The sequence below is a fragment of the Canis lupus genome, chromosome 7 (genome assembly GCF_048164855.1).
Source record: "Canis lupus baileyi chromosome 7, mCanLup2.hap1, whole genome shotgun sequence".
NCBI lineage: Eukaryota > Metazoa > Chordata > Mammalia > Carnivora > Canidae > Canis > Canis lupus.
Window position 1 is genome coordinate 42,241,606 of NC_132844.1, and position 24,056 is coordinate 42,265,661.

The 24,056-nt window shown below is 33.0% G+C and overlaps 1 pseudogene; it reads right to left on the minus strand.

The window, feature by feature from the left end:
* Window positions 1-21,637: 21,637 nt before the first annotated feature.
* On the minus strand, window positions 21,638-23,185 carry LOC140636289 (importin subunit alpha-1 pseudogene; annotated as a pseudogene).
* Between the last annotated feature and the right edge of the window lie 871 nt (window positions 23,186-24,056).

The window sequence follows — 24,056 nt, forward strand, 5'->3', positions numbered from 1 at the left end:
GCTAGAACTCATACAGCAATTTGGTAGCGTGGCAGGATACAAAATCAATGCCCAGAAATCAATGGCATTTCTATACCCTAACAATGAGACTGAAGAAAGAGAAATTAAGGAGTCAATCCCATTTACAATTGCACCCAAAAGCATAAGATACCTAGGAATAAACCTCACCAAAGAGGTAAAGGATCTATACCCTTAAAACTATAGAGCATTTCTGAAAGAAATTGAGGAAGACACAAAGAGATGGAAAAATATTCCATGCTCATGGATTGGCAGAATTAATATTGTGAAAATGTCAATGTTACCCAGGGCAATTTACACATTTAATGCAATCCCTATCAAAATACCATGGACTTTCTTCAGAGAGTTAGAACAAATTATTTTAAGATTTGTGTGGAATCAGAAAAGACCCCGAATAGCCAGGGGAATTTTAAAAAAGAAAACCAGAGCTGGGGCCATCACAGTGCCAGATTTCAGGTTGTACTACAAAGCTGTGGTCATCAAGACAGTGTGGTACTGGCACAAAAACAGATACATAGATCAATGGAACAGAATAGAGAACCCAGAAGTGGACCCTGAACTTTATGGCCAACTAACATTCGATAAAGGAGGAAAGACTATCCATTGGAAGCAAGACAGTCTCTTCAATAAATGATGCTGGGAAAATTGGACATCCACATGCAGAAGAATGAAACTAGACCACTCTCTTTCACCATACACAAAGATAAACTCAAAATGGATGAAAGATCTAAATGTGAGACAAGATTCCATCAAAATCCTAGAGGAGAACACAGGCAACACCCTTTTTGAACTCAGCCACAGTAACTTCTTGCAAGATACATCCACGAAGGCAAAAGAAACAAAAGCAAAAATGAACTATTGGGACTTCATCAAGATAAGAAGCTTTTGCACAGCAAAGGATACAGTCAACAAAACTAAAAGACAACCTACAGAATGGGAGAAGATATTTGCAAATGACCTATCAGATAAAGGGCTAGTATACAAGATCTATAAAAAACTTATTAAACTCAACAGCAAGGAAACAAACAATCCAATCATGAAATGGGCAAAAGACATGAAGAGAAATCTCACAGAGGAAGACATAGACATGGCCAACATGCACATGAGAAAATGCTCTGCATCACTTGCCATCAGGGAAATACAAATCAAAACCACAATGAGATACCACCTCACACCAGTGAGAATGGGGAAAATTAACAAGGCAGGAAACCACAAATGTTGGAGAGGATGGGGAGAAAAGGTAACCCTCTTGCACTGTTGGTGGGAATGTGAACTGGGGCAGCCACTCTGGAAAACTGTGTGGAGGTTCCTCAAGGAGTTAAAAATAGACCTGCCCTACGACCCAGCAATTGCACTGTTGTGGATTTACCCCAATGATTCAGATGCAGTGAAACGCCGGGACACCTGCACTCCGATGTTTATAGCAGCAATGTCCACGATAGCCAAACTGTGGAAGGAGCCTCGGTGTCCATTGAAAGATGAATGGATAAAGAAGATGTGGTCTATGTATACAATGGAATATTACTCAGCCAGTAGAAACGACAAATACCCACCATTTGCTTCAACGTGGATAGAACTGGAGGGTATTATGCTGAGTGAAGGAAGTCAATCGGAGAAGGACAGTGTATGTTCTCATTCATTTGGGGAATATAAATAATAGTGAAAGGGAATATAAGGGAAGGGAGAAGAAATGTTTGGCAAATATCAGAAAGGGACACAGAACATAAAGACTCCTAACTTGGGAATCGAACTAGGGGTGGTGGATGGGGAGGAGGGCGGGGGGGTGTGGGTGAGTGGGTGATGGGCACTGAGTGGGGCACTTGACGGGATGAGCACTGGGTGTTATTCTGTATGTTGGTAAATTGAACACCAATAAAAATTATTTTATTTAAAAAATACATATAAAGCATTTACAGTGCTTGGCATATGGTAAATACTCAATACATGCTAGCTGATACTATCCTCAAGTAGCAAAAGGAAGAGGGCTCTTTTCTCTATTGTATAGAACAAAACATATTTGAATGTAGGTTCTTATTTCATGAAAAGTTCTGAGGTGATATTTCTGATTTGTAGAAGAATATTTTTTAAAAATGTACTTTCCATGCATTGATAAATAAAGGAATCAAAAGGAGACACAATTAATCATATTTCTAAATTGCTTTTTTAGATAAACTTCTGGCACAGTCCCAAACTCAGGGCAGTGTTACCACTTCCATTTGCTGTGAGGATAAACTTTCCCCATATCAAGTCACAGCTTTTAATGCAGCTTCACTGCCTTCAGCACTTTCTAGAATCAAAGATGAGTCAGAGGACACTCTTAGGGTTTGAGAGCTCGAGTTTTTCTTTACACATTTTTCTGCTAAAAGAAATTCCTTCAGTTCTACCCATTTCCTTCTAGGCAACAGGCCTTGGTTACCTTAACCCTTGTTTAACATCCCGATTTAAACCTGGCTTCCAGGGGTGCCAGGTGGCTCAGTTGGTTAAGCATGTGCTTTAGGCTCAGGTCATGATCTTGGAGTCCTGGTGCTCAGTGGGGAATCTTCTTCTCTCTCTCCCTCTCTGTTCTGCTCTGTTCTCACCCTCTCTCAAGTGGATGAATAAAATCTTAAACAAAACAGAACAAAACAAAACCTGGCTTCCATTTCTTAGAATTTCCTCAGAAAACTACATGTCGTATACAAGAGAGACCAGGTCCTTACTCAGCAGGGAATCTGTTTCTCTCTTCCTCTCTCTCCGCTCTGCTCTCACTCTCTCTCAAGTAAATAAATAAAATCGTAAACAAAACAAAACAAAAACAAACTTGGCTTCCATTTCTTAGAATTTCTTACAAATTATATTCCTGTACAAGAGAAACCATAGTTCTTCCATTCCTACCTCCAAAACAATATTTGTAAAAGTTTGGCAAAGATAGTCCCATACATTCATTTTATATAATTAGGTTATTTTTCATTACAACTAGATATACTTTTACACTGTCAGTATGAGACTATAAACTTTATTCCTTTTCATGTTGTTCATACATCCATGTTTCATAATGTACCTCCACTTTAGAGTTGCCTTGTCAGGTTTAGTAGGTAAATTTGCTGATTAAACAAGTTACAAGTTATTAGTACTAAGAAACCAGAAAACATGATTTCAGAATAACATACACATCATGCAGTATATTTTTGAACAAGATAACCATCATAATATTTAAAAAATAGTCTCCTATGTCATAAATTTTTTATTATGGAAGAAACATATTTTCTTTGAAATAAACAAAACATAAAAATATACTGTAGATATAAAAGAATTAAAATTCCCAGTGTGTGCAGTAAACTTTATACGTTAGTTCTAATATTATTTAACATACAAAATGTTTACAATGTATTTTAAATACTGTTTATCAGATATTACATATTTTAATTAATATGGCAACATGTTAATATGATATATATTAGTTTCTAACAAAATTTGTGTTCTATGATATCTAATGGAATAATATAGAATTGTTATGCGATGAGTAATACATACTCATTTTTCCATATTATAAAATATTCTGAAAAAAAAAGAAAAAAAATATTCTGAGAAAGTTATTTAATTATACTTATATTCCATAGGTTACTTAACCATTCCTCTACTGTGAGATATTTAAATTTGCTTCTAATCTTACACTATTATTATAAGTGATGCTACAGTGCATATTCTCACCCAAAACTTTTATATACCACTTCATATTTTGCATTAAAATTTTTTCTAAAAGTAGATATTTTTAACATTTTGACTAAATGGTGACATTATAATTTTGAAATAAGATCTATTTATTGGGTTCTGTGAAAATACTAGTGATTGTAGAGCATTTGGAAATTTTTGTGACATATAAATTGGTCCTGGACATAATTAGTTTCCTGTGAGCCTCTGGTCACAATATATTCATTAATTTATCAAAAAATAAACTTGTTTTACCTGTGTTTATGTTTAAAGACATCTTACTTAATATATATTGTTGATTCATGAACATTGAATTCACAGTCAACAAACTATGTAGCTCATGTCTGAAAGAAGCTTATGTAACACATGGATTTTTCTCAGTAAAATACTCACAGCCTTCTCACATTTAGAAATAATGCACAGTACTGCAGCACTATATTTTGGGAGTCATTTTTGAACAGCAAAATCACCGGCAAAAAGCACAAAAATGTGACACTAAATATCCCAAAAGAAAGGAAGCTTTTTACACTGTAAGAGCTGAAACAGAAAGGTAGAACATCACTTTAGTCAGCCTTACCTGGGAACTTAAGTAGTGAGCAACTCAATTTTTTCACTACTCAGCACATGTCTGAATGAGCATGAAAGCATATGAGTATTGATTTTGGAGTTAAGAATAAATTTATACAAGTAAGCAAACAGGAAATATGGAATCTATGAATAATATGGATTTCTTGTAGATATCTATAATGAGACAGAAACAGAGATAGGATAACTTTATGTCTAAATGTAGCAGATCTACTGCATGACTAGAAAAAATATAACCTTACTTATAGCAGAAAAACATTCACATTTTCTTCCAAAGGCTGAAGCTAAAATAAATCCTGACTTTTATCATAAGATTACCTTTCTGATTTCATCAAACATGTAGATATACCAAAGTTTTTTCTCTTCACTCATTCCTACAGACATGCCATGCACTAGGAAGTTGGCTATATCTCGCCCTTGGCTCTTGAGGTCAAACTGATTTACCATGTGGCCAAACTCAGTAAAACTTTACCTAGGTGTTCAGTCTTCAGATTGGACCACATGTCTGGCCAATTCCAACCTAACCCCTTTCTCTGCATAACTTTTACATACTATTTGGTAAATGACTCACTCATGACTGGAACTGATGATCCAGAAGCAGCACAGGCGAAAAAACAATAATGAATTCCATTTTGTGCCACAGTCGGATTAGGATTTAGGCATTAAATATGTAGCAACTTGACCATTTACTTCCAGAAAATTGGCATGAGGGTACATTTCTTCTAAGACTCTATGGGAGTGTTTTCCCATTGCATTTTCGCTAACACTTTTTTTTTAACTTTATAATTTTATCACAAAACAGTTACTAAAATTCAAATTTTCTTCTAGTGAGGCTGAATTTATTATTTACTTTAAAAATCCTTTTTATGTAAATTATCATTTCTTGTCCCCTTATTTTTCTTTTGGGATATATGACGTACTTCCTGATTTCCATTCACACATTGCTGTTTGAGACTATTAAGTTTGGTTTGCTTCTTTATGCTACAACCCTGGATTTTACCTCTTCTAAATATTTTAGGAGGTGGAAATCATCTAATCTAGAAATCTAGACACAAACAGGCACTCGATATAATTATCATTTGTAAATAAAAACACTTTTGAATACAATTTTATTTGCTAATCTCTCTCCCTACTTTACCCCAATTCTGTCCTATGAAAGAGCTTTCAAATCAAGTGCTTACTATAGTATCAAGCAGAACAGCATCTTGCATTTACATAAAGTATAAAAACTGCCTATGTGAAAATTAGGAAAAGTAGGGGAATTGAAGTATGATTTATTTTTTAACTGCTTTTACTATCTTCTGATTTTATGGTGATGTAAGTCTTTGTTCTTAGAACAATTCCTGACACCTCCCTTTCTTCCACATTGCTAGGAAAAAGTTTTACCATTTGAAGATTCATCTCCACCCAAGGCTCTAAACTGATATTAAGCCTTTGTGGTTGTATACTTGAGCATCTTCCTTAGATACGGTCTCCAAAATTGAATTGCTCTTCAATGACCGAGTGCTTACTGACCCATGATTTTGGCATTCCCTCAGTAGACCAGGACTCCTCTTTTCCAGAAACCCCACCATAACATCTCTTTCTATTTTCTTGTATAGAGTCCTACTGGCACTTAAAGCTGACCTCATTTTGCAGTCTATTCCTTGCCTTATCCATGAAAGTCGCCTTGAGTCCCAATCTTCAAAACACTATTTTCTAATAACTTCAGCCCAAACTGAGCTCTTTCTCATTGAAATTATTTCATGCATTTTCTTACATTAATCATACAGATATTTTATTTTTTAAGATTTAAAAAAAAAGTGTCATTTATTTATTTATTTTAGAGAGAGAGCACACAAGCCAAGGAGAGGGACAAGCAGACTCTGTGCTGAGCTGGAGCCCCACACAGGGCTTGATCTCAACAGATGGACAACATGACCTGATGCAAAATGAAGAGTTGGCTGCTTAACTGACTGAGCCACCCAGGTGCCCCAATCAGATATTTTATTTCGTTTTATTAAAGATTTATTTATTTATTCATGCGAGACACAGAGGGGCAGAGACACATGCAGAGGGAGAAGCAGGATCCCCATGGGGAGGCCAATGCATGACTTGATCTAGAATCCCAGGATTGCGACCTGAGCCAAAGGCAGACACAACCACTGAGCCACCCACACATCCCCCCGATCAGATATTTTAAACATTTGTATATTTAAAATGCTCTATCAGACTACACAACTTACTACTTTATTAGTAAACAATGACCATATGTATTGCTATTTCATTTGCTGTTAATTTCTCTAATATTATCTTAGGAATAATTCTAATTCTGATTTATTCATTTATTACTGTGTGGTTAAATATATTAAATATTATTATAGATATAGATGCCAAGAGATCATTCTTGTTTACATTTCTGCACATTTATGAACAAATACATGAGTGGACACTTTGCTCTGTATTATTATCTTTTCAAAAGTGTTTTATAATGATCATCCATGATAGAAACAGTTTCTCTCTTTGGAGCAGATTTGCTTAATTTACAGGAAAATAAGATAATTCCTTCTATGGCAATTTAGTCATGTTTGCTAGCAGCCCCATATATAAGAGTAGGGTTTCCCAACCTCAAGGTTTTTTTTTTTTTTTTTTTTTCCCTTTAACACACAGTACTGAATGTGTAGGTTGTCTGGCACTCACCACATAACACCAAAGGTTGGTGTTCAAGGAACCAGTACAATAATGTTACTCTGGCTACAGTTTTCTATTAGTAATAAACTGTCGTTTGACTCTAACCCAAGAGTCTCGTATCTTCTTCCAATTTCTATGAAACTGAAAAATAATTCTTTTTGTTTGCAAGTATGGTAAAATCTCAGGCGCTTCACAGTTCCCCAAGACAGGTTGTATACAGGACTGCCAAGTATTTAAAATAATGATGTTCTATATTCATATATTATTTCTGTATATATAATTTTATTTCATCTTTACAACACTTCTGAAATGTAAAACTAGCACAGTTAAATAATAATCATCATGTAGAGGTATTTAATTTCTTTATTTATAAAATGATATAATTCCTACATCATGAGACCTGTCTGTGTATTAAAAATAGTCGATGAATATAAAGTGCTTGGTAGAGTACCTGCACCAGGAATGATTCTCTGTGTGTCGCTGAAATCTCACTATTGTTTCCAATTTTTCTGAGATACAAAGATTATCCAATTTTTTTATTAAAATATCTCTCTTTGATCAAATTTTATGTTGCATCCCCTTATTTTTCAAACCACTTATTTATATTATCAAGTATTAGTTGTAACCTAGTAAAATGCTTTCATATGTAGCTTTCTTTAATCTCTAAGTATATGATAAATGTTTTGTACAGAGTAGAGTCTAAATCACATGCATCCTATTTTTCTACCAGGATAGCTAATTGAATCCAGTCCACATTGAAGATTAACATCTGATAAGATTACTGTAAATGCTCAGTTTATTCTAAAACCTAGACATAGTGAACCAATGAATAAATAATTTTGGACATACTTATTTTAAGATATTTCAAAGCTTAATTTTTGTAATTGCTTCGTGTTGTATCTTTTCATCATTTTAGGGAAAAGTAGATACTTATTTCTACAAATATACAAAGAATGCTACCTGAAATTAGGAAAACTTCCCCAAAATAATTGTTCTTGTGATACATATGGTATGAAAGATGTCCACAAATCTAGGCATCTTTCCAATAGTGCATAATTGAATTTCCCAAATGTGTGGTGTCATAGAACAGTAAGTTAGTAATTATGAGAACAAGAGCATTCTTTTTATTATAATGTTAATATCATCAATAGTTGTTACAACTAGGAAGTGATATTCCTGGAAACCTCACAAAATTTTATCCCATTAGATTTATGCTTCCATTTACCTGTCTGAATCCTAGAGTTTTATTTAAGGTATTTGTGTTTGCAACTGACCAAATATTCAAAGTAATTTTATAGTTCAATAACACTTTAATAATTATAAAATATGTAAATGCAGGTAGTTTAGATTTAGATATCCTATATTTTGGAATTTTCTAGAACTAAGACGAATAATTTTAAACAAAATAGAAAACTACTAATTGTGTTGTCATTGTGCTGAAAAAAGTAGAATATAAGTACACTAGGGTAAAATACACAGAATGGAAATATGTTCCAATTGTTAAGCAAAACACGTGAAACTAGTCTATCAAAAATAGGTAGTTGAGGAAGATGTGACACAGACCTTAATGATTTAAGACATTACTTGTAGATAAGCCTTGAAACTAAGTTGACATCAAAATTACCTTGTTTCAGAAGAACATCAACTAGTTTTGATCCTCCTTTACTTTGAAATGGTGGAAGCTATCTAAATAAGAATAGTTTGTAAGTAAGTGATTAATTTGCATATCAAATAACAATTTGATAGAAATTTCCCAACTTTTTTCAAAAATTACAAAATAACAATTTATATACTTAATTTAGCATCATACACTGTATAAACAAACTAGTGCTAAAATGATAAATTAGCATTCTGTGATGATAAATGAGCACCCTGTCATAGAACAAATTATTAGTACCTATAAAACTTATAACAGAAATCTTTATTTTTTAAATCTGTTTGATTCCATTTTTCATAATTTGTGTCATAGTAATTCTTGAAAAGAAAATTAAGAGGTAATTTTAATCCATATAAGACTGAAATTGAGTTAATTGACATGGAATTACTACTTTTGAATGAATATCTGTAATTAGTTTGGGGGATAATTATCGTGCAAATATGTGGCACCATTTAACTTATAGTTCCTTTTTGTCATTACCAGACAATGAGTATTCCATAATATCATCTTTCTTATATAACAAAGAAAATGTGCATTTTTAGAGAAAACAAATCACAATTAATTGTAAAATGTGCAACAGATGGTGGAACTTATAATCATTCTATCAGACTAATAGTATACTGTCTGCATTTTGGAATTTGTTTTTCCCAAAAGATGATGCTGGGTTGAAGCCATATTGACAGCTGGTACATTGCTAATGTAGTTAGTTTGATATACCTCATCTATTAAATCTTGTACATTTTCCAAAATAACAGATGACAAGTGCAATTGACCACCTGGGGAAAGGCAATTTCAATAGAAAGAGAAAATTGATCTTCTCTTTGGTGATTGTAGAGTTGCTTACTGCTTTTCCTATTTTGGGTGACATTATTAACCACCAGCATATTATTTGCTTTGAAAAAGTACACATTTTGGAACACAGATCATGATTAAGAGTAATCTATGGACAGCTAACAGATGCTTTACCTATCATAATTTCTAAAAATGTAAACATGTTTTGTGGAATATCAGTTCAAATGAACATTTACAATATATGTTTTACAGATGCTACACTGAAATATCAATTAGATAATGAATTTCTTTAATATAAGCAACTAAACATATCTCACAGTTGTATGGTATATAATCATTTTTAATTAATTATTGCAGAAAGTGAATCTATTCTTTGCAGTAAAACATATAATGTCTTATGCTTTCAGTTTGCATAGAATTTATTATGAAGTTTCTTTGGCTTCAGTTAGAATAGACAATAGATAATTGAGACAAAAAATAATGGATTCCAATGGCATGAAAAGTACATGCCATTAAACTACCATTTTAACTTGGTTATATCACTGAGGCCTGCATAGGTACGTAAATAGGAACTCCTTATATCGGTACACAGCTATTCATAAGAATCTTATGTATTTGAGAATTGGTAAAAAGTCAGACGTAGTATAATATTATTAGGTAATAAAACAGTTCTGTTTCTAACACTGTAATATTATTCCTTCTTAAAATTTTCAAAATAGATAACATTCATTTTAGTCTTAAATAAATTGCAAAATTAAAAAAATACACAAACATTCTAACAACAGAAGACTTTAATCAATAATGCAATATTTTCATTCATATCAGATATATGCCCAAGCTAACTGAATTAAAATAAGTGAAATAAAAGATTTGGAGAGAGGTAAAATTTTTGTTTAGCTGAACAATAACATTGTTATAGAAATACTTAAACATGAAACTAGTATCATACATTTGTTTTTTGACTTAATATAACTGAACAAGAGCATCGTTTTATGTTGGTTAACACTTACCAGAATTTTAATGCTTACATCATATGAAATATAAATGGAAATGGCAATAAAAATTCTGTAATCCAAAAAGCCATTTTATTCATACAAAACTATATTTATTTCTCTAGGTTTTCAATCAAGTAGATATAATCAAAATGGGAATATAATTCTAGATATATTACATATTACATAACCTCCAAATACTTCAATTAAGTGTTTAAAATTCTATTTTTCAATGTTTAAAATTCTATTTAAATACAATAGTTTATGGTAATATTTTACTTTATGATAGTATTTTAATTCTAATATTGATTTTAAGAAGATTAATACTATTCAAGTTGAAGTATGCAATTATTTTCTCATGTCTACATAAAATTAATGTTAGCTAAAATGATAACATAATTAATGCACAATCTCCATTGTATGCATAGCATATATTTTGGTATATAACTAAATTAATTTATATTAAATTTGCAATTATTTACTGTAAATCTTAATAAGTATCATAGTGTATAAGAACCTGTGATTTTCAAAAATGGTCAAATTAAAATAATTAATAATTAAAGTAATTTCAATATGTAAACAATAAATAGTAAATGATACATAAATAGAAAAAGTACATGAAGCTGAATCTTAGAGTAGTTGCAGTTATGTAAACAAATTTTCATGAAATCCCATAAACTTACTAATACTAATCTCAGAGCTGTGGGAAGGAGCAGATGGCTGAAATGGTTAGAAATCCATTTTTCTGGCCAGAGGAACCAGGAAGAAAGGTACCAAAAGATCAGGTTGGGATTGGGAGGGGTGGAGATCACAGAGAGGCAAGAGTGTTGTGTAGGACCCAAAGCTCAGCGAAGCATTGATTAAAAGGCAAGTATTCCAATTAAAAATGGGCAAAGGACTTGAATACATATTTCTCCAAAGAGGACATGCAAGTGGCCAATAAACACATGAAAAATTATTCAATATCATTAGTTTCTAGGGAAATGTAAATAAAAGTAAAAGAGGTAACACTTCATATGTACCATGATGGCTGTCACAAAAAATATAGACAATAACAGGTTCTGACAAGACTATGGATAAATTGGAACCCCACATTGCTGGTGGGAATACAAAATGGTGCATCCTCTTTGGGAAACAGTCTAGCAATTTCTCAAAAAGTTAAACATGACCTTATCATATGATCTATTAGTTTCCTTCCTAAGTATGTAACCAAGAAAATAGAAAGTATATGTCCTGATGAAAATCTTGTACACAAATTTTCACAGAAAAATTATGCATACTAGCCACAACATGGAAGAAACCTAAATGTCCATCAACAGATGATGGATGGATAAACTGAGAACAGAATCACCATAAAATGGAATTTTTTTTAAGTTATGAGAAGGGATGGAGTACTGATATATGCTATGGTATTGGTGATCTTGAAAACGTTATGCCAAAATAGATAAGGCAGGAACAAAATTTTACAGATTTTAGGATCCCATTTATATGAAATATCCAAAAAGGCATATCCATAGAGACAGGAAGTAGCTGGGTTTTCCCAGAGCTGTGGGAATGGGCAGCGGGAGTGACTGATCTTAGGCATGTAGTTTCAGTTTGAGGTGATGAAATATTCTGGAATTAGAAAGTGGTGGTTGTTTTCCAAATTTGCAAATAAACCAAAAAAAATTAATTGTACACTTTTTAAAAAAATTTACATGTGAATTATTCCTCAGTAAAAATATAGATGGTATAAATATAGCAATGAAAGATGAACATTGGATTAAATAAACAAGTCCAAACTATTAACAGTGTACAAGAAACCTATATTAAATATAAAGAATACTTAAATTGAACATAAAAATTGGAAAAAGCTAACCATACAAACAATAATCAGAATATAATTGAGTAGTCATAGTAATATCAGAGCAAGTGGACTTTAGAAAAATAAATATTCTTAGCAATTAAGAAGAATATTACATAAACATAGAATAAATTCATGAAAAATGATTAAATCTTATATGCATATGTACATTAATAGTGTTTACTATTAACTCATATTTATTTGTACTTTAAGAACGTTAATTCTGCCATAGGGTTTGGTATGGTAGTACTGGAAAAAATATGGATATTGATGGTAGATTTTGGGAAATATCCAATTTATTTATTTATTTATTTATTGGGAAATATCCAATTTATAGGCAAGAGGCATGATTGAAAATCCATGATATAGACATCAAGTTCATGCCATATTCTGATGTTTATTCTTGAAATCAAGCATAGAAAGTAGTAAATGGATGCTATGTTCCAGTCTGCCTCTTGAATACCATGAACTGAAATATTTACTGACAAATCCCAAATAAAATCTACCATTGAATTATCCTACCTGCCTGGTTTATACCTGGAAAAAGTGTGCAACTACATTAAGAATATAGTAAAGAGTAGCAAGACAAGTGGCTTTCTTGAGTCTTCAAAAAGCAGAGGATTATGTCATCCACCAGATGAAAAAAGAATACTCCCAAGCAAGCAGAACAGAAGAAGTAATCATAGAAAATACTAAATTACAATGTCATACAGTGAATTTCAGTCCCAGATTGATATAAATCAGACTTATAAATCAGTTTGTCAGATCTGTGTATATATATTTGTATGTGTGTATGGGGGGGGGCAGCGACTAGTTGTGTACCCATGTGCAACATGCTTTCTTTGACAAGTATGTACATCAAGAGAGGTTGGTGGTAAAATGGAAAGTGAAACCAGATGAAAAATGAATCCAGAAGGTCCTGAAATGTGTTTACTTATCCTAGTTGCATATAATAAATACAAGTACCATCACTGAGCCCTTGTACAATAAAGACAATGCTAGAATGTGACATTATTATTGAGACAAATGCCATGGGGTCATGTCTTTGTTGTTTCTGGTCATCTGATCAGGCATGTTCTTGTAAGTTGATTCTGAAAGTTTAATATACACAATTATACTCTTTAAATATAAAAATCCACCTCTCCAAGATCATTCTAGAATTACAGTTTAAAATTGTATTTGCCTGAGTGTAACTTCTCCCAATATGCTACCTGAGCAAGTTGGTAGCAGTTCTAAAAATGAGTTAATCTTAAGAACTAAGGCATCACATTCAAATGTAGTTATTTAAATTAGGATTTGTTAGAAAGAACTATTGATTTGAATACTGTTAACTCCAGAAAGCCCTTAGTTTCAATACAATCACTACTAAAACTACCTGCACCTGGCTGACCAGAAGATTAATTCTGGTTGAAACATTGAGTTGTGCCACACAGATCATTTTTCACATGTCTGTGTTTTTGAACTCTTTCTCTTCCCAATTCCTCTTCTGTGTTAATTTGCCTCAGAAATTTCAGCTGTTTCAAGCTTCTTTACTCTGCTTCCTCAACTTAGCAAAATGGGTGCCCCTGACCAAAATGTATCTGCATCAAGAAGCCATACTGGTGGTGGGGCTCATCTTGTCACTTTTTCTTCTCCCAGAGGTAAAAGTCCTGCATTGCTTGATATACAATGTCCAAAAATACATGCTTTATATATTTCATTTAGTATTATACTTGCTTATTGGAATTAATCCTGTACTTGATAGTTCCTCATGGTCAGAGAAAAGACACTCCTGGTCACTATTTTCCAAAAGTTACCTACTAGGTAATTCCAAAATACATCTGAGCCTAGAGTTAATTTGTATCCTATGGAAATCTTTGCCTGTTGGCTATGCAGCCTCTCCCTAGCAATTTTATCAAAATAATGTCATAACACTATTTTACATGATATTCGTTTTTGGACTCCACTTATCACATTTTTCCCAGGGCTTTACTACATTTTGTGTCTAATATGTACCAAAATTGTACTTATGTTATCATCTCTAACATTTACTATTATGCAGAGTTAAAAAGTGTCACATTTTATTGATTATATACATTAATTAGGGACATTGATTATGTCTATTTTCACATATTAGCAACTCTGAAACCATGCATTAGCTCAAAAATCAGTTGCATTTTATATTGCTCTTGCCCGGGTGGTTGTCTTGTCAAACCTATCATTGCCTGGCATGTAAGAACTTAGTTGTTACTCTATAGTTGGATAACCATAACTCCTCAGTATGTCACTCCTTAAGTCTTTAAGGGTTCATATGCATGAGGACTAAAAGTACTGGTTATTATGTCAAAATCTGTTAATATCTACTGCTTTTCATAGATATCCACCATTCTGAGATGCAAATTATTCAGAAATATCCATCTCAGAAGATAAAAAATGATTGAAAACTTTATCCAGTATGTCATTTATATTTTTCTCTTTATATAGGTACAAGAGTGCTATACATCTTTAAATCTATCGCTAAATAAACTTAAACTAACTTCCTATGAGTAGGAAATATTGTAGTGATAATATATTTTAATTATTTTATATAAATTTTTTTACTAAGTAGTACCAAAATTATATTCAATTGTACTTTAAATAGTTTAAATATACTATATCTGTGTGTTTACATATGAGGAAACATAGGATCAAACTGGGTTTTTATTTAGAATAGTTCTCTCTTCAGCCTCTGGTGATGGTGTTCTCATGAAGTGAACTTCTAAAAAGACACCCCAGCAGATAAGAATTTAAAAAGCCTGTAAATATAGTTTTAAGAAAACAATAAATTTTTAAAAATTAAAGCTGGGTACAAAATATTTTTATAATACAGTGAAAATCTGAGAAATTAAATATTTTTGGAAGTTAGCAAATTAGAGCCACAAATAGTACCTATATGAAATCAAATATCAAAATTATTGATGTGGGCAGCCCCGGTGGCTCAGCAGTTTAGCGCCTCCTTCAGCCTGGGATGTGATCCTGGAGACCCGGGATTGAGTCCCATGTCAGGTTCCCTGCATAGAACCTGCTTCTCCCTCTGCCCTTGTCTCTGCTGATCCCTCTCTCTCTCTCTCTATCTCTCATGAATAAATAAATAAATAATCTAAAAAATAAAAATAAAATAAAATAATTATTGATGTATAAATGTTAAGTATTAACATGCATGGTGTTAACATGGTGTATAATGTGTAAGTATTTCCCAATTACACATAAATCTAAATTCTGCACTTCTTAAAATATTAGCTCAAGACTCATCTCTCTTTTGAAAACTTTTAGACATAAATCAACATCTTTCCCATATTTTCTGTTCCTTTGACCAATTTCACACACTAGGTTGAATGTTTCCCTGAAATGATGTCTTTGAAGTTGTTTAACAGGTGCCTCCAGGTCTTTATTTTCTTTATAGTACCTGCTTATCCTTTAAATAAATAAGATAAGGAGAATAAAACCAAGTATGCCCACTTTAGGCATTATTCTTTCCATCTTTGCCAACAATCTATTTAACATTGGTTCGCAAATTTCACAAGCCTATAGCATACCTCACAATGTCTTTAACGTGGCCAATAAAGAAATAACATACTCCAAACCAATGTTAAATTAATGACACTATTGGTCCCGGCAAGGGGAAATGTAAGGGATAAGTCAAAATTTATTTGAAGTGTGCCTTTGTAGGAATTTTTGTAGGAATTTGTACTCTTAAGAGCTGGCTTAGCCTATTAAAAGCTGACATCCCACTGCCAGCACAAAAGTAAAAGTTCTCTGTTGGAAAAACACACTGCTAGTGCACAAGGATACTGGTGTTGATGGTCAAGATGATCTTGAGGCCACTTCCCGGCTTTCACCACTGCCTGTAAAAGTCATCTTTATGGATGCAGGAGCTAACTGTCCCACCATCTTGGAGAGCTATTTTAGATCAGCAAAGTTTAGCTTTGCTCAGACTAACCAGAGTCCTCACAAACTCTTGGTATTTGTAGTCTACATGTCTCTTTGCCATAGTAGTTTCTTCATATGTTTTTCTTGATAAGCCCCTGGAGGGTTACCCCTCAGCAACTGAGCTACTGAATTCTTATGGGCAAGAACAGGTGAAATGTTGACATCCTCACACAATTTACTTCATTGTTGTGATGAATCTTAACTTCTAAAATCATTTTTTTTCCTCTGTCATTTTTTGGCATCATTTTTTAAGTGGAGTATATGGAGTTTGTGTCTATGAATCCAAGGACTTCTTAATATGAAAACAAATTCTGTGAAATTTCACACTCACACAGAAATACTTGGAGAATAGTTGAGTTACAGTTACACTATGCCCAATGTGCTAATAGCATATACACAAGTAGAAGGTACAGTAAAACCTGGCATATGCTTTCAGAAAAACTTTTAGAGAAGAGAAGTTATTCTCAAACAGATTCTCTTGTCTTTTATCATGATGCATCTAAGCCAAGGAATGAGTCATTTCTCTTTCTAATTCTGTTTGTCTTTTTGATTGTTTTTGCATTTTGGTGTGTCATCCATGTTTTTCTTGTCACTTTTGGATTTCAGAGAAGTGTATCCAATAATATATCTATGAATATTTAAGTTTTTTACATGCTTTCCGAAGGTATTATATTTTTATGATCCTATTTTTTTACAGTATAGGTCTATGCAAATGAAGAATCTTCCAGGTATCTTTTCCTCTAACTAAATGTTTTCCACAGTGCTTTCCAAGTGTATTCCATTTTAAAAGTTGGCTACAATCATCAATCTAATCACCAGATAGAATTATAGATTATAGTAGGCTTTTATGAAAAATGATAATTTCCTATGTGGGCATTTGAAAGAAACCTCTCTCTGTATCATAAGAACTTTATTTTAAATTTCTTCTTTGTCTCCTTTTGTCACATGCATAGGTAAGTCTACCTACCAACTTCTTTGGTAGGGTTTCACTCTTTCAAGTGTTTAATTATCACTTGCAACCAAATAAAAAACATATACATGGTTAATTCATAAAATAATAACCAATAGTAGGATCTAACAAATTATATTTGCTTTGCAATTTTTACATGTTTTCATTTTGATCCTTTTGAGTTTGAGATGTTCAAAATTCTTTAAGATAAATGTAAAACCATGGGAAATAATTCAGTTTAACAAGGAGATTAAGAGCTCTCCAACTGCTTCATTTTCTGCATATATAATTTTTATTTCATTTCATTAACAGTATTCTCATAATTCATGAAAGTTGCAAAAACCACTGTCTAAAACAACTGAGTTTTATTATACAGCTGCTAGTTTTCACCATCTTCAGTTTTCAAATTATAAAATAAAAAATACATGTTCGAGCATTAAATGCTTAATATAATCTTGCTGAACTTGCATGAACCAAATTTTATTTATGCCAATAGAATTATATTCTAGCATATGTGATGATGATGCTACCACAAATCAAAAAGTGATGTTGAAATCGAACAATTTAGATTACATTTAATGTAAGTCACTAGGTTTGATTAATGGCGTTTAAAATAAAAAGTTGAACTATATATGCCCATTTGACATCATTTCCCATATTAGAATAGCTTTTTCTAAGTATTCTCCTGACACCTCCTTATAGTCATTTTAGACACAATATACATCAATATACATTCTATAAGCTAGATTCACCTATAGATAGCTAGTCTATATAAGACTTTATTGTTTGCAACATATTACCATAGATTCAGTAATGCTGATTTCATTTGTTTTATTTTATTGTTGTGCTTTCCCACATAGGTCATTTTTTCTCTTTTGACAATTTAACAAAATCATTAGCTAAAAACCTATCATTTGAAAAAAATGACAAAATACACCCTAGCATAGAAAATAGTATATTGCTTTCAACAATATTACTTTATTTTACTGTATTCATCTGTTTTAAGTTTTGAATTCATTTTTCAGAGTAACTAAATATATGAATGAGTTTCCAAACCCTTCTGAAGCATTTGTCAATAATATTTTGTGCCTGTTGCCAAATTAGAAAAACCACTAAAGTATACTTGGGCAAGCCAGGAAATTAATAATAAATGGAAAACTAAGGTCCACAGCTATTATCTGTCATTTCAAAATATTTTATTTAATATGCTTTAAAGGTTTGAGTCAAACCATTTTTTTAATGAAAAAATGATTGGAGACATTAATTATATTAATGAGCTTAATGTGCATCTAGTAAGTGGACCACTTGTCCTCTAAAGGACTAGAAATGCTGCACTCATAGTTTATTACAGATTTTTTTTTTTTTTTTTTTTTTAGTTCTCCACTTACAGGCTTATATAGAAAGAATAGTACCTTCCATTATTTACTGATGGGCAAATCGGGGAAATTCAAATTTAACTATTCTCCCTACGATTGATGTGAGAGCCATTGGCATACACTGTGTAGAAGAATACTTTTAAATTGCATGCCTGTGTGACAGCTTTTAGTGATACAGTTTATCTTAATTTTGCATATTATATATCTTCTTGTGAAAATTATAAAAAAAGAGCTTTTTTAAAAGCAGCATTTTCTAATACAAAACTGCACAGATTGTATTCCACTTTTCACACTGGCTGGGTGATTAGAGAAATGTTTTATTTATCTGATTTATTTGCTGTCCATATAAAGACAGGTGACAAACTATCAGTCCTGAGAATACCTAGCATTTCAGTCACGCATTGCATTTTGGTCAGACATGTTATGAGCTACATATGGTAGAGATAGAGACAGAGACAGAGACAGAGATAGACAGAGATAGATCCTTGCTGTACGTACCTAAGATAACTTTAGTGCAGACTATGTCTGAGTAGTTTAACAATCTGCACTTCATTTCTAAAAGAACTTATGTTCAAAATTCTCTTTCCTATTTGACTGGCCTCCTATTATTTAATCCATCTGCCTCAACAGGCCCCCATTTTTAACAAGGAAATTCAGCCTTTTTTATTTTCACCTGAATCACTGGAACAACCTAAAGAAAAGGACTCTTCTTGTACAAGGTGTGGTTTGAGATCATTGAGTATTACTTAAAAGAACAAAACAAGCTGTCAAACTTATGAAATCAAAAATAGATGATTTTAATAAGGGTTTTTTTAAGGTGATCATAACCTAGTGAAAGGTTTCAAAATGTTTTTAACTGAAATGTGAACCAAATTCATAATAGTTTTTTATCTATTACAAAATGGCTCTCAGGCTAACTTGATAAGTAATACCAACCGACTCTTAAGTTCCAACAAAAACAAGTATTTAGTATCCCAGGCATTTAAAAGCAGAAATCAATTATTTGAGGTTATTTGGATGAGAAAAAAAAGATAGAAATGTCAGAAGTGATTCAACCTTCTAACTTGTTCCAAAGTAATAACCAAAGTAGGACAGTCTCAAGATCTGGTGGTTATCTCTGAGGAATGTACCTGGTAATCTACTGAGGTGATTTTAATGTATCCACTTAATATATAACTTTTCTGTATTCTTCATTTTCTGATGCTTGATATGTTCTTAGAAAAAACATTCCTGGGGATTTAGACTGAGCCTATGAGTATCATCTAAGCAAACAATGCATTTACCTCAGTAGCACCACCCTCCTATAGAGTCTTAATTATCTTATAATTCCCTAGAAACATATAAAGCCAGTTGCTAGGGATCAGAAGCTTTTGAGATCTTAACTTTTACTTCTACTCTAAGACTTTTACATACAAAGCCCTTAAATACAATATGATGTCCCAGTATGGATCTTGGAACAGAAAGAGGACATTTGTGAAAGTTTTAGAAAGCATAAAGTCTGGAGTTCAGTCAATATTATTGTAATAATATTAAATGCCTTTGTTTTGATGAATATGCCGTTGTTACATGTTAACATTAGAGTAGACTGGGTGAAAGGTATATGAGAACTCTCTATAATATCTTTGCAACTTTTCTGTAAATCTAAATTATGCCAAAATGAGTTTAAAAATTATTGAAGTTCTTAACATATTGTTGGCTTATTTGAAGCTACGACTGAGGCATAGGAGCAGAGGTCAACCTGTTGGCTTAACTCCTCTGTCTCAAGAAAACAAATAAAATAATTAAAATATTTGGGGGTTAGATAATGAGGACTAATTTGCCTTTTCATTTTTTAAAAGAATTGATTATGTTAACTTTGCATTTGCCTATATGATTTTTCTTTTAAAACAAGTTATTCTTGCATTTTTAAAATGGTAGAAAATAGCTTAAAAATGTAAAGCAATAAACCTTCATTCAACCATTATTCTTTAGTCTCTTCTACCAAAGACTATGACTTTTAAGTTTTTCTGATTTTGGTTACTTCTATGTTTCAGCAATATATATGTTTTTAGCCTTGATCTTTATTTAATTCTTTAGATGCATAATTTTACTGGACTTAAAAAAATTACAACCAATCTCCTTCTTTCCTTTTCTTAATAAAATTATAGCAATGCCCTTGCATTCTCTGCTAGACACTTCTGTAATGTGTCATTCCTCCAGAGAGTGTATCCTTCTAATCACCGCCAAGTGACGTGAAATATCAGCACTCCTATCAATACTTTTTCCACTTTTCATTTTTTCTCAGTCAACTAAGACTGTATTTTCCATTTTCCATGTTAAGGTGTATGTTCTTTTCTGTAGCCATCATAGCATTGCTAGTGTTCTATGTTTATTCTAAAATATAATATCCAATATGATTTGTTCTATAAATATTATTAAATGCAGGATCATGTACTAGGATCTGTTAATCTTTACAAGACTCTCAGGTAAATGACCCTGAATATACCTAGTGTGAAGTTCCACTGGATCTCTAATTGCATTATAAACTTTCATAGGAGAGGTTATCATGGTTTTTATTATTTTTATTTTTAGATTTTGTTTTTCTTGTCATTTTTCTTTGCCTTTTTTTCTCCTGGATATTCATAATGTTTTTATTTGTGTCTGTGTCTACTTATTCTGTCTTATGTCCTACTGTGCCTAAGATTCTGCTTGTGTACTTTGGTCACCTGAATCTTATATCTCCAAATCTCCTTTATTCATGAGTTCTAAACTCTGTGGCCAATCTGAAATTATTGTTCTCTGGACCTGCTGCACTGCTTAGACCCAAAGACTCTTCTTCTCTACTCTAGTCTGACTCCATTTGTTTATTTTTAAAATGTTTTTAAGGAAAAAGATGAAATCTCGTCTCTACTTACAGGACACTGCATGACATGAACTTCCACATAGAAATAAGAAACCCACTGAGAGGAGAAGTTTCATACACTATGTACAGTTTGGAATTCTTCAAGTATAGTTTCCTTGTAAAAAGTGCTACGATAACAAAACACATTTAAAAACAGTTCTTAGTAGAGAAACAATAAGACAAACTTATACCAGACTTGGTATACAACAAACAGGTTTATTCCTCAGCTACACAATCTAAAAGTTAAAGGTCTCAAGAGTACCATCCTGAACTTGGAATGTATAGCCTTCAGAGGCTGTTTTCTGGCACAACATTTGGATCTTCCTCTTCCTCTTCCTTGATTCCTTCCCAATCAAATTTGGTGACGCTTTGTACATAGACTCATTTTCGTGGTTTTGTAGAGCTTCGGTTTTGTCCAAACCTCCACATTCTTCCATCATTATACTAAATTTCTCAATTTTACCTAGTCTTTCAACTGCCTAAATGATGTCTGAAGCGGCATCCAGAATACCCAGAATACATTTGGTATCTTATGCAGTTGAGAGGTTCATCAATGGTTCTTTTATGCCATAACAAATGAGGAACACAATCTGTTCAAACATTCCACTACTTCTATAGTTGGTTATGGCCCCAACAGCTTCCTTTAGGGTCTTAAAGTCTGCCTTGGAGAGAACACCAATGAGGAATGGGATTAATCCATGATTTTCAACTTTCTGTATTTGATCCTGGTAACTGGCTGTGATGTTTGATATTGTCCATGTAGCTTCCTTTTGAATATTAGTTTTGGGGTTCATGAGTAGGCTGGGAAAGATAGTTAGTGCTCCTGCATCTATTATACCCTGAATCTGTTCATCTGTTCCAGTGACAACATTTCCTACATCACAACGGGCAATTCTATAGCACCTAGATGCTTCACAATTTGGGGCACAGCTTCTGTTTTCACAACCATTTCAATCCATTCATTTGGACCAGCAATAAGGTAGGAAATGGCCCAGCAGATATCTGCTAATACTTCTGGATCATCATGATGCAGGAGACGAACTAAGGTGGGAAGAATCTGCTCTACCTCATCTAACAGGACTTGTTTCAACAAAGGTTTGAAAATGTTCAATAAGGTTATGTAAGTAACTACACTCTAAAGATGACATATCAGGAACTTCAAGGAGAGTCAACAGTGAGTCAGCTGCCCATATTTGATAACCACGTCTCAGAAAACTGAACCATCACCTGTAGTATTAGAGCCCACGCAGCTCATTCCCTAATGATGGGTGAGGGAAGACGTCAACAGAGGAATGAATGTTGGGGTAGCACTTCCATCTACCACAACCACAGTCTTTCCAGAGGCAGTGTTAGTGAGCGCCCAAGCCAATTCAAACTGAATAGGACTCCAATCAGTTCTGCCCAAGAAGGACACATATTTTGGAATCAAACCAGCCTGATTATGTGGTCTGTGGGGGGTTGTTTTTCTCTAGAAAGCTGTTTCCTAGCAGCTTGAGTAGCCTGGAGCTGACTTTCTAAATTGTTGCTATTTGTGACCTTGATGATGCCATCAACAGACCAATTCATAGTGCCCTGGCTGTTGAAGATTCCTGCAGTGGAAAAGTAGTGTCATCAGGAAATGAGCTTACATTTCTCCTTTTCATCATTTGGTCATTCTCCTTAGATTTCCTCAGTTCTACCTTAACTTCTTTTCATGCTGCCTCATTCTCCATACTGTCTTTCCCCCTGTTCTTGAAAATGTTAAGCTGGGAAGTTTGTGAATTAGCATTCTCATTGGTGGACATGGTTAGGAAACAAAGAAACAAAGCTACATGGCTGGCTCAGGCTTTCACAGGATGCAGTGTGGGGCATCACAAGATGCAGGTCAGCTGCCCTCAAAACGTCCAGCATGGCTCAGCCCAAAGATGATGTGCTGACTCCATTGGTTTAAATTAAATTTTAAATTTTAAATTTTAATTAAAATTATTTTTTAATAATTTAAAAGAAATTCTGGGATGCCTGGGTGGCTCACTGGGTTAAGTGTCTGTCATCAACTCAGGTCATGATCTCAGGGTCCTGAAATCATGTCCCCATGTCAGGTTCCATGCTCAGTGGGGAGTCTACTTCCCCTCTCTCTCTGCTCCTCCCCTCTGCTATCTCTCTCTAAAATAAATAAAATATTTCTAAAAATATTTCTTGTTATCTGAATCTTTTCTGTAGCAACCAGTTCCTGCTTTGTGTCTGCAAAATGTATTAGAAGACATTTACTGTAGTCATTTTTTTTCGGTAGTCTTTTTTAATGCTATCTTCAATTTATCTGCATTAGCTCACTGTCTAGGAATCAGATCTTTGGTTTGTATGTACTTGTCCTCTAATGTTTCTCATGTTTTTCTTAATATACTGGCAATACGTGTTTATTATTCATATTTGCAATGCAGCAATATATTAAATAAAAATGTCCCTCTGTGACATTTCATTCCACAATATATAAATTAAAGTAGCCATAAACTCTCCTTTTGAATCATTGTGCTGCTAAGATTATGTATCATTGAAGTTTACTTGTGATACAACTATATGTCTTTGTATACTTGGAAATAAAACAAACCATTTGTTTATCTTCTAATTGATGGGATCCAAAAAACTTAACATTTAAAGCCTCTTGAATATAATTCCTTT